The following is a 12,680-nucleotide window of genomic DNA, read 5'->3' as shown; positions in this document are numbered from 1 at the left end:
TTCTATAAAAACCTGAGAACATCAGCATGATCCCGCTGTACCATGTGATCAGCACTTTCCTGATGTCACCTTGTTCGTTCAAATCATTTGTGAGATGATGGAAGTGAAGAGGTAAACAGGTGTACATTTTTCTCCCTCAGATCACGTGGTATTTGATGCCATTCTCAGAAAATACCATAAAACATGATGTCACAACATTTTGCTTTCAGTCAAGGCCTACTAACTAATACAACAACAACAACAACAACAGGCATTTTAAGGCCATTTTCCCTGCTAGAGCGGGGGTTAGCCTGCGGGCCCCATGACAATCTCCTCCATTTTGCCCTATTTTCTGCATCTCCCCTTGTTAACCCCCTTGCCTGCATTTCTTCTTCCACCACCTTTAGCCAAGTCTACATCAAGTCTCCAAACTAATAACCTGAGTTTTCAAATCCCCTGTGTAAACTTTCATTATATTATCTGTATGTACCATAACTAATATCCTTCGTATATTATCTGTATGTACCATAACATCATCCGAGTAAACTTTCATGATATTATCTGTATGTACCATAACATCATCCGAGTAAACTTTCATGATATTATTTGTATGTACCATAACATCATCCGAGTAAACTTTCATTATATTATCTGTATGTACCATAATCAACATCATCTGAGTAAACTTTCATGATATTATTTGTATGTGCCATAACCAAGATCATCTGAGTGAACTTTCATTATATTATATGTATGTACCATAATCAACATCATCTGAGTAAACTTTCATGATATTATTTGTGTGTGCCATAACCAAGATCATCTGAGTGAACTTTCATTATATTATCTGTATGTACCATAACATCATCCGAGTAAACTTTCATTATATTATCTGTATGTACCATAATCAACATCATCTGAGTAAACTTTCATGATATTATTAGTGTGTACCATAACCAAGATCATCTGAGTAAACTTTCATTATATTATCTGTATGTACCATAATCAACATCATCTGAGTAAACTTTCATGATATTATTTGTGTGTACCATAACCAAGATCATCTGAGTGAACTTTCATTATATTATCTGTATGTACCATAACATCATCCGAGTAAACTTTCATTATATTATCTGTATGTACCATAATAAACATCATCTGAGTAAACTTTCATGATATTATTTGTGTGTACCATAACCAAGATCATCTGAGTAAACTTTCATGATATTATCTGTATGTACCATAATCAACATCATCTGAGTAAACTTTCATGATATTATTTGTATGTACCATAACCAAGATCATCTGAGTAAACTTTCATGATATTATCTGTATGTACCATAATCAACATCATCTGAATAAACTTTCATGATATTATTTGTGTGTGCCATAATCAACGTCATGAGTAAACTTTCATGATATTATTTGTATGTACCATAATCAACATCATCTGAGTGAACTTCATTATATTATTATTTGTATGTACCATAATCAACATCATCTGAGTAAACTTTCATGATATTATTTGTGTGTGCCATAATCAACGTCATGAGTAAACTTTCATTATATTATTTGTATGTGCCATAACCAACATCATCTGAGTGAACTTTCATTATATTATCTGTATGTACCATAACATCATCCGAGTAAACTTTCATTATATTATTTGTATGTGCCATAATCAACATCATCTGAGTGAACTTTCATTATATTATTTGTATGTGCCATAATCAACATCATCTGAGTGAACTTTCATTATATTATTTGTATGTGCCATAATCAACATCATCTGAGTGAACTTTCATTATATTATTTGTATGTGCCATAATCAACATCATCTGAGTAAACTTTCATTATATTATTTGTATGTGCCATAATCAACATCATCTGAGTAAACTTTCATTATATTATTTGTGTGTGCCATAATCAACGTCATGAGTAAACTTTCATTATATTATTTGTATGTGCCATAACCAACATCATCTGAGTAAACTTTCATGATATTATTTGTGTGTGCCATAATCAACGTCATGAGTAAATTTTCATTATATTATTTGTATGTGCCATAACCAACATCATCTGAGTAAACTTTCATTATATTATTTGTGTGTGCCATAATCAACGTCATGAGTAAACTTTCATTATATTATTTGTATGTGCCATAACCAACATCATCTGAGTAAACTTTCATGATATTATTTGTATGTGCCATAACCAACATCATCTGAGTGAACTTTCATTATATTATTTGTGTGTGCCATAATCAACGTCATGAGTACACTTTCATTATATTATTTGTATGTGCCATAATCAACATCATCTGAGTAAACTTTCATTATATTATTTGTGTGTGCCATAATCAACGTCATGAGTAAACTTTCATTATATTATTTGTATGTGCCATAATCAACATCATCTGAGTAAACTTTCATGATTTTATTTGTATGTGCCGTAACCAACGTCATCTCAGTAAACTTTCATGATATTATTTGTATGTGCCATAACCAACATCATCTGAGTGAACTTTCATTATATAATTTGTATGTGCCATAACCAACGTCATCTCAGTTAACTTTCATTATATTATTTGTATGTGCCATAATCAACATCATCTGAGTAAACTTTCATGATATTATTTATATGTACCATAATCAACATCATCTGAGTAAACTTTCATTATATTATCTGTATGTACCATAATCAACGTCATCTGAGTAAACTTTCATTATATTATTTGTATGTGCCATAATCAACATCATCTGAGTAAACTTTCATTATATTATTTGTATGTACCATAATCAACGTCATCTGAGTAAACTTTCATTACATTATTTGTATGTACCATAATCAACATCATCTGAGTGAACTTTCATGATATTATCTGTATGTACCATAATCAACGTCATCTGAGTACACTTTCATTATATTATCTGTATGTACCATAATCAACGTCATCTGAGTAAACTTTCATTATATTATTTGTATGTACCATAATCAACATCATCTGAGTGAACTTTCATGATATTATCTGTATGTACCATAATCAACGTCATCTGAGTAAACTTTCATTATATTATCTGTATGTACCATAATCAACGTCATCTGAGTAAACTTTCATTATATTATTTGTATGTACCATAATCAACGTCATCTCAGTAAACTTTCATGATATTATTTGTATGTACCATAACCAACGTCATCTCAGTAAACTTTCATTATATTATTTGTATGTACCATAATCAACGTCATCTCAGTAAACTTTCATGATATTATTTGTATGTACCATAACCAACGTCATCTCAGTAAACCTTCATTATATTATTTGTATGTACCATAATCAACGTCATCTCAGTAAACTTTCATGATATTATTTGTATGTACCATAACCAACGTCATCTCAGTAAACTTTCATTATATTATTTGTATGTACCATAATCAACATCATCTGAGTAAACCTTCATTATATTATTTGTATGTACCATAATCAACGTCATCTCAGTAAACTTTCATGATATTATTTGTATGTACCATAACCAATGTCATCTTAGTAAACTTTCATTATATTATTTGTATGCACCATAACACACGTCATGAGTAAACTTTCATTATATTATTTGTATGTACCATAATCAACGTCATCACAGTAAATTTTCATGATATTATTTGTATGTACCATAACCAACGTCATCTCAGTAAACTTTCATTATATTATTTGTATGTACCATAATCAACATCATCTGAGTAAACCTTCATTATATTATTTGTATGTACCATAATCAACGTCATCTCAGTAAACTTTCATGATATTATTTGTATGTACCATAACCAATGTCATCTCAGTAAACTTTCATGATATTATTTGTGTGTGCCATAATCAACGTCATGAGTAAATTTTCATTATATTATTTGTATGTGCCATAACCAACATCATCTGAGTAAACTTTCATTATATTATTTGTGTGTGCCATAATCAACGTCATGAGTAAACTTTCATTATATTATTTGTATGTGCCATAACCAACATCATCTGAGTAAACTTTCATGATATTATTTGTATGTGCCATAACCAACATCATCTGAGTGAACTTTCATTATATTATTTGTGTGTGCCATAATCAACGTCATGAGTACACTTTCATTATATTATTTGTATGTGCCATAATCAACATCATCTGAGTAAACTTTCATTATATTATTTGTGTGTGCCATAATCAACGTCATGAGTAAACTTTCATTATATTATTTGTATGTGCCATAATCAACATCATCTGAGTAAACTTTCATGATTTTATTTGTATGTGCCGTAACCAACGTCATCTCAGTAAACTTTCATGATATTATTTGTATGTGCCATAACCAACATCATCTGAGTGAACTTTCATTATATAATTTGTATGTGCCATAACCAACGTCATCTCAGTTAACTTTCATTATATTATTTGTATGTGCCATAATCAACATCATCTGAGTAAACTTTCATGATATTATTTATATGTACCATAATCAACATCATCTGAGTAAACTTTCATTATATTATCTGTATGTACCATAATCAACGTCATCTGAGTAAACTTTCATTATATTATTTGTATGTGCCATAATCAACATCATCTGAGTAAACTTTCATTATGTTATTTGTATGTACCATAATCAACGTCATCTGAGTAAACTTTCATTACATTATTTGTATGTACCATAATCAACATCATCTGAGTGAACTTTCATGATATTATCTGTATGTACCATAATCAACGTCATCTGAGTACACTTTCATTATATTATCTGTATGTACCATAATCAACGTCATCTGAGTAAACTTTCATTATATTATTTGTATGTACCATAATCAACATCATCTGAGTGAACTTTCATGATATTATCTGTATGTACCATAATCAACGTCATCTGAGTAAACTTTCATTATATTATCTGTATGTACCATAATCAACGTCATCTGAGTAAACTTTCATTATATTATTTGTATGTACCATAATCAACATCATCTGAGTAAACCTTCATTATATTATTTGTATGTACCATAATCAACGTCATCTCAGTAAACTTTCATGATATTATTTGTATGTACCATAACCATCGTCATCTCAGTAAACTTTCATTATATTATTTGTATGTACCATAATCAACATCATCTGAGTAAACCTTCATTATATTATTTGTATGTACCATAATCAACGTCATCTCAGTAAACTTTCATGATATTATTTGTATGTACCATAACCAATGTCATCTTAGTAAACTTTCATTATATTATTTGTATGCACCATAACCAACGTCATGAGTAAACTTTCATTATATTATTTGTATGTACCATAATCAACGTCATCACAGTAAATTTTCATGATATTATTTCTATGCACCATAACCAACGTCATCTCAGTAAACTTTCATTATATTATCTGTATGTACCATAATCAACGTCATCTGAGTAAACTTTCATTATATTATTTGTATGTACCATAATCAACGTCATCTGAGTCCACTTTCATTATATTATTTGTATGCACCATAACCAACGCTATCTCAGTAAACTTTCATCATATTATTTGTATGCATCATAACCAACGTCATCCAGGTAACTTTCATTATATTATTTGTATGTACCATAATCACCATCATCTGTGTAAACTTTCATCATATTAATATGTATGTACCATAACCAACGTCATCTCAGTAAACTTTCATCATATTATTTGTATGTACCATAATCAACGTCATCTGAGTAAACTTTCATGATATTATTTGTATGCACCATAACCAACGTCATCTCAGTACACTTTCATCATATTATATGTATGTACCATAATCAACGTCATCTGAGTAAACTTTCATCATATTATTTGTATGTACCATAATCAACGTCATCTGAGTAAACTTTCATCATATTATATGTATGTACCATAATTATCAACGTCATCTCAGTAAACTTTCATCATATTATTTGTATGTACCATAATCAACGTCATCTGAGTAAACTTTCATGATATTATTTGTATGCACCATAATCAACGTCATCTCAGTAAACTTTCATCATATTATATGTATGCACCATAACCAACGTCATCTGAGTAAACTTTCATGATATTATTTGTATGCACCATAACCAAAGTCATCTCAGTAAACTTTCATCATATTATTTGTATGTACCATAACCAACATCTTCCTATCATGACCCACCACAATGTCATGACACCTTCCTTTAATATCCCTTATTCACATTCCGTCAAACACACAACTCGTGCAGAATGAAATCCACAAATTTGACACTTTTATTTCTGGCCTTATGTTCCGCTGCTTCATCTATACCTGAAAAAAACATCTCCCTGGCCTCATCTATACCTGACCCTTACCCCAAACTGCGGTCACTCCATGTCCTCACTCACTTCCGCTGTGACTCCATTCCCTCACTCACAGCCGCTGTGGATCCATTCCCTCACACCTGCCCGCTGTGCCTCCATTCCCTCACTCACACCTGTTGTGGCTCCATTCCCTCACCCACACACATTGTGCCTCCATTCCCTCACACCTGCCCGGTGTTCCTCCTTTACCTCACACCTGCCCGCAGTGTCTCCATTCCCTCACACCTGCCCGCTGTGGATCCATTCCCTCACACCTGCCCGCTGTGCCTCCATTCCCTCACTCACACCCGTTGTGGCTCCATACCCTCACCCACACCTGTTGTGCCTCCATTCACTCACACCTGCCCGCTGTGCCTCCATTCCCTCACATATGCCCTGTCGTGAAAATCAAGCTCAGACACGACTTGACCTCTGGGTAGGTTTAATATCATTTAGATCTGAAGTACATCCTGTAAAAATACATTTATGCAACAGGCATTAAAATCAGAGTATTTCATGAGCAATGGTCGATTCAATATGGCAATGGTCCGATAGAGAGGACAGTCAGCGCAGCATTTAGGGGCGTACATACCATTCAAACTACAGGACTATGTCACAGTGAGTTCCGCTGGAGTGTCCGTGCGCCCCGGTTGTCCCGGGTCTTATAGACGCCCCTTTTGAAGCGAGCACACCCTGGGTTCACCTTGGTATAATTTCACTACATGCCCGCTCTACCTCCATTCCCTCAAGCACACCCGCTGTGCCTCCGTTCCCTCACCCATCCCCCTTGTGGCTCCATTCCCTCACCCAACCACTTGTGGCTCCATTCCCTCACCCACACCCGTTGTGGCTCCATTCCCTCACACTTGCCCGCTTTGCCTCCATTCCCTCACCCACACCCGTTGTGGTTCCATTCCCTCACACGTGTCTGCTTTGCCTCCATATCCCTCACCCACACCCGTTGTGGCTCCATTCCCTCACCCACACCCGTTGTGGCTCCATTTCCTCACACGTGCCCGCTTTGCCTCCATTTCCTCAACCACACCCGTTGTGGCTCCATTCCCTCACATGTGCTCGCTTTGCCTCGGCTTCCTCACACATGCCCGCTGTGGCTCTTTCCCTCACACGTGCCCGTTTTACCTCAGCTCCCACACACATGCCCACTGTAACTTCATTCCCTCACACATGACCGCTGTGACTCTTTCCCTCACACGTGACCACTGTGACTCTTTCCCTCACACGTGACCACTGTGACTCTTTCCCTCACACGTGACCGCTGTGACTTTCCTTCACAAGTGCCCGCTGTGACTCCTTCACAAGTACCCGCTGTGACTCCATTCCCTCACATGTGACCGCTGTGACTCCGCTCCCTCACACGTGCCTGCTGTGGCTCTTTCCCTCACACGTGCCCGCTGTGGCTCCATTCCCTCACACGTTCCCCCTGTGGCTCCATTCCCTCACACGTACCCGCTTTGCCTCCATTCCTTCACACGTTCCCGCTGTGACTCCGCTATCTCACACGTGACCGCTGCAACTCAGTTCCCTCAAACGTGACCGCTGTGACTCCATTCCCTCACACGTGCCCGCTTTGCCTCCATTCCCTCACACGTGCCCGCTTTGCCTCCATTCCCTCACTCGTGCCCGCTTTGCCTCCATTCCCTCACTCGTGCCCGCTTTGCCTCCATTCCATCACTCGTGCCCGCTTTGCCTCCATTCCCTCACACGTGCCCGCTTTGCCTCCATTCCCTCACACGTGCCCGCTTTGCCTCCATTCCCTCACACGTGCCCGCTTTGCCTCCATTCCTTCACATGTGCCCACTGTGACTCCGCTCCTTCACACGTGACCGCTGTAACTCAGTTCCCTCAAACGTGACCGCTGTGACTCCATTCACTCACACGTGCCTGCTTTGCCTCCATTCCCTCACTCGTGCCCGCTTTGCCTCCATTCCCTCACAGGTGCCCGCTTTGCCTCCATTCCCTCACACATGACCGCTGTGACTTTCCTTCACAAGTGCCCGCTGTGACTCTTTCCTTCACAAGTACCCGCTGTGACTCCGTTCCCTCACACGTGACCGCTGTGACTCCGCTCCCTCGCACGTGCCTGCTGTGACTCTTTCCCTCACATGTGACCCCTGTGACTCTTTCCCTCACATGTGACCCCTGCGATTCCGTTCCCTCAAACGTGACCGCTGTGACTCTTTCCCTCACACGTTCCCCCTGTGACTCTTTCCCTCACACATGCCCACTGTGATTCCGTTCCCTCAAACGTGACCGCTGTGACTCTTTCCCTCACACGTTCCCCCTGTGACTCTTTCCCTCACGTGTGACCCCTGTGACACCGCTCCCTCAAATGTGACCGCTGTGATTCTTTCCCTCACACGTTCCCCCTGTGACTTTCCCTCACATGTGACCCCTGTGATTCCGTTACCTCAAACGTGACCGCTGTGACTCTCCCTCACACGTGACCGTTGTGGCTCCATTCCCTCACACGTGCCCGCTGTCCCCTTATGCAACCGGTATTACATTACAAGGTAAAGTACCATTGCTTGTATGTGATTTTGGCTCTCATTCGTGCACCTTATGGACACCATATTTGAATCGTGCACCATATGGACACCATATTTGATTCGTGCACCATATGGACACCATATTTGATTTGTGCACCTTATGGACACCATATTTGAATCGTGCACCATATGGACACAATATTTGATTTGTGCACCTTATGGACACCATATTTGATTTGTGCACCTTATGGACACCATATTTGATTCGTGCACCGTATGGACACCATATTTGATTCGTGCACCATATGGACACCATATTTGATTCCTGCACCTTATGGACACCATCTTTGATTAGTGCACCTTATGGACACCATATTTGATTCGTGCACCATATGGACACCATATTTGATTTGTGCACCATATGGACACCATATTTGATTTGTGCACCTTATGGACACCATATTTGATTTGTGCACCGTATGGACACCATATTTGATTTGTGCACCATATGGACACCATATTTGATTTGTGCACCATATGGACACCATATTTGATTCGTGCACCATATGGACACCATATTTGATTCGTGCACCATATGGACACCTTATTTGATTCGTGCACCATATGGACACCTTATTTGATTTGTGCACCGTATGGACACCATATTCATTCAATCCATGAGTTTACTGACTCCATTTCACTGATAGATCATTGGGGCAGATACAGGGACATTGTCAGTGTGAGAGATGTTTGTACTATCGATGTTTATATTTATACCAAAAAAATTTATTTCATTTATTATTTGGGGGGAGGAGGGGTTTGTAGATGAAGACAGTTACAAGGTGAGGAATTAACAAATAGTAACCGCACATGGGCTTGACGAGGACCCGACGAAGGTGTCGTATCCGTCTCACTGCTTGCACACGATCTCCCAATTAAGATTCCGGTTATCACACCTTGTAGAGTTTCTGGTTGAAAATCTGGATGTAGGTGCTGAGCTAATTGGTGTGCGTCTTCTGTGTGTGAGGTGCGTGCGTACCAGAATGCTTCGTTCCACCGTGGTAGTAGCACTCAGGATGAGCATCAGGAATGACCAATGCCTGAAACATATGGAGGTTTAATATGAACCATGAGAAATGGATGAAAACAGCGGTCAATGAACATAGGTTAGTGTGGATTAAACTAAACTCAACATCAAAATAAACTTATCAAATCTTTAGAAGGACACTCATTGAAGTCATCCACGCAAAAATGAAAAATATTTGAACACAGGTAAAGTTCAGCTATCTTTACTAAACACATGTCAATAAACAAGAGGTTGCCTCAATCCCCAAGGAGCAAAAAGCATGAACATCACAAGGGGTGGTGCAACAAGTCACAGCACTGCAACACAAAGGCATGCACCTGAGTACAGTCAAAACAAAATGACCCAGGAATGGACACAACACTCCTAACAGGCAAGGACTGAATGACAGCAGTCCTCAATATCATGTGTCCTCCCTGAGCTGTGATGCAGGCTGTACACCTCCGACGCATGCTCTGTACCAGGCGTCTGATGCGGTCCTGGGGAAGTCTGTCCCACTCCTCCTGCAAGCCTTGAATGAGCATTTGCCGATTGACAGCCATTGATCTCCTCGATGCAAGGCGTCGACCAAGCTCATCCCACAAATGCTCAATGGGATTGAGGTCAGGGGAATAAGGCATCACTTCAACACCCTGTTCCTGGCGGAAGTTGGTGGTCAGACGAGCAGCATGGGGTCGAGCGTTGTCCTGCTGGAAAACTGCAATGTCAGGATGAGCCTGGAGAAATGGCAGCAGATGAGGTCTCAAAACTTCATTGACATAACGCTGACCAGTGAGATTGCTTTCGATGATGACCAGAGGTGTCCTGAAACGGGTGGAAATGCCGGCCCATACCATCACACTGGCTCCTCCCCAACGACTGATCTGGCGAATACAGCATGATGCATACCTTTCCCCACCTCTGCGCCATACCCGTTGACCCCCATCAGCAGCATGGAGGCAAAATCTGGACTCATCGCTGAACAAGATTGCACTCCACTGTTGCTGTGTCCAGCGGCGATGCTGCAGACACCATCTTAGTCTGTTCCGCCGATGCACTGCGTTCAACACTGGACCTCTGCAAGGACGTGTTGTCACCCGGCCCCGACTTCTCAAGCGTCTCCGCACAGTAGAGACACTGATGCGGGTGTTGTGGCGACCTTTTGTCACTGCAGCTGTTTGCGTCGCAGGGCAAAAACTATCACGAAGATGCTGCAGCACAAGACAGCGGTCTTGGTTTGGGGTGATTACTCATGGTCTTCCTCTTCATGGACCATCATTCACAGTTCCAGTTTCACCGTAACGCCTGGCCAGGTTGGAAATTGCAGGCTGTGAGCAACTAAGACGTTGGGCAATTGTTCGCTGGCTTACACCAGCCTCAAGCATCCCAATTGCCCTTAAACGTTATTCAGATGTTATGCGTGGCATCTGAATTTTCTTGTTGTTTTCCCTGTCAGAAGCCTCTAGAATGACTATAAACAGCAGTAAATGAATGTCTAACCACGAGAACTGAAGGATTTCATTATGAGGGTCATTATTTAACGGGAAAGATCCCCATACAGAACCACTCAAGCATGCCATTGTTGATCAACCAGGTGATTGAAGTGAAGTTCCCGTTACATAATCAGCCATTGTAAATTGAAGAAACGTGTTTGTAAAGCTGCACATTTCAAAAAATGAAAGTGATAAGGTTATTTTGATGTTCAGTATATAATAATAAAAGGGTGTGTGTGTGTGTGTGTGTGTGTGTGTGTGTGTGTGTGTGTGTGTGTGTGTGTGTGTGTGTGCACGCGCGTGCGCGCATGTGTTTGTGTCCATCTCCTCCATAACTCCAAAACCATGAAACCCAGCGGCCCCAAACTTTGCATGCATACATATTGTTATGTGGGTGGGGTCAGTGGGGTCAGGGGATATATAGATTGAGGTAGATCTGCACAGGTAGGTACTCCGATGATCGTGGGTAGCAAGAACCACTTTGATGTAAATAATTAGAGGACCTGTCTAGCCCGAATGTCAGATTAAGGTGTATCTTTTTTTTTTTCTTTTTTTCTTTTTTTGTATACAAGTTCGAGGCTCGTGAAAGAGCTAACATTAATCACACAAAAAGTCAAACCGACACATAAAACACAAAAAATAAGGGGAGCGGTAGACAAGTTGGGGAGAGAGGGGGAAGGACACAAACACAACATTTGAGAGCAGGGACATTGGGAAAAATGTGGGAGGGGGAGGGCTTGGGGGGAGTTGGGAGAGGTATAAAACATATGAACACTGCAAGGACCTCCAGGAAAGAAGTTGGAATTTCCAAAAAAATAAAGTGTATCTGGGGTGAATTAGCGGGGGTAGAAAAGATCAAGGGTTTGCATGGGGGAAGATAAGAGATGGTGGTGAACAGCTGTTTTAAAGACCTGGAGGGAGGAGTGGGATTGAAGGGAGTGGGGGAGTTTGTTCCAGAGGCGGGAGAAAAGGGGAATGAAAGAGTGAAGGTGAGCAGAGAGCCTAGATTTTGGCATTTTAACCATAAGAGGGTTGCTGGCAGATCTTGTGCGACCTGAAGGAATATTGGGGGGACAGAGCACAGAGAGAGCTGGGGGAGAAAGGCCGGAGAGGAGTCGGTAGAAGACAGAAAGACCACCAACCTGCCTGCGGTGAGTGAGTGAAAGGCCCTCGGAGTTAGCTTCATTGCAGGAGATTCCAATGATTCTGAAAGCTTTGGTTTCAACAGCGTGAAGCCGAGCAAGGTGTGAGGCAGGAGCAGAGGAACCCCCAGGAACCCCCA

Source organism: Myxine glutinosa, chromosome 2 (genome assembly GCF_964187855.1).
Source record: "Myxine glutinosa chromosome 2, kmMyxGlut1.1, whole genome shotgun sequence".
NCBI lineage: Eukaryota > Metazoa > Chordata > Myxini > Myxiniformes > Myxinidae > Myxine > Myxine glutinosa.
Note: the sequence above shows the minus strand (reverse complement) of the source record.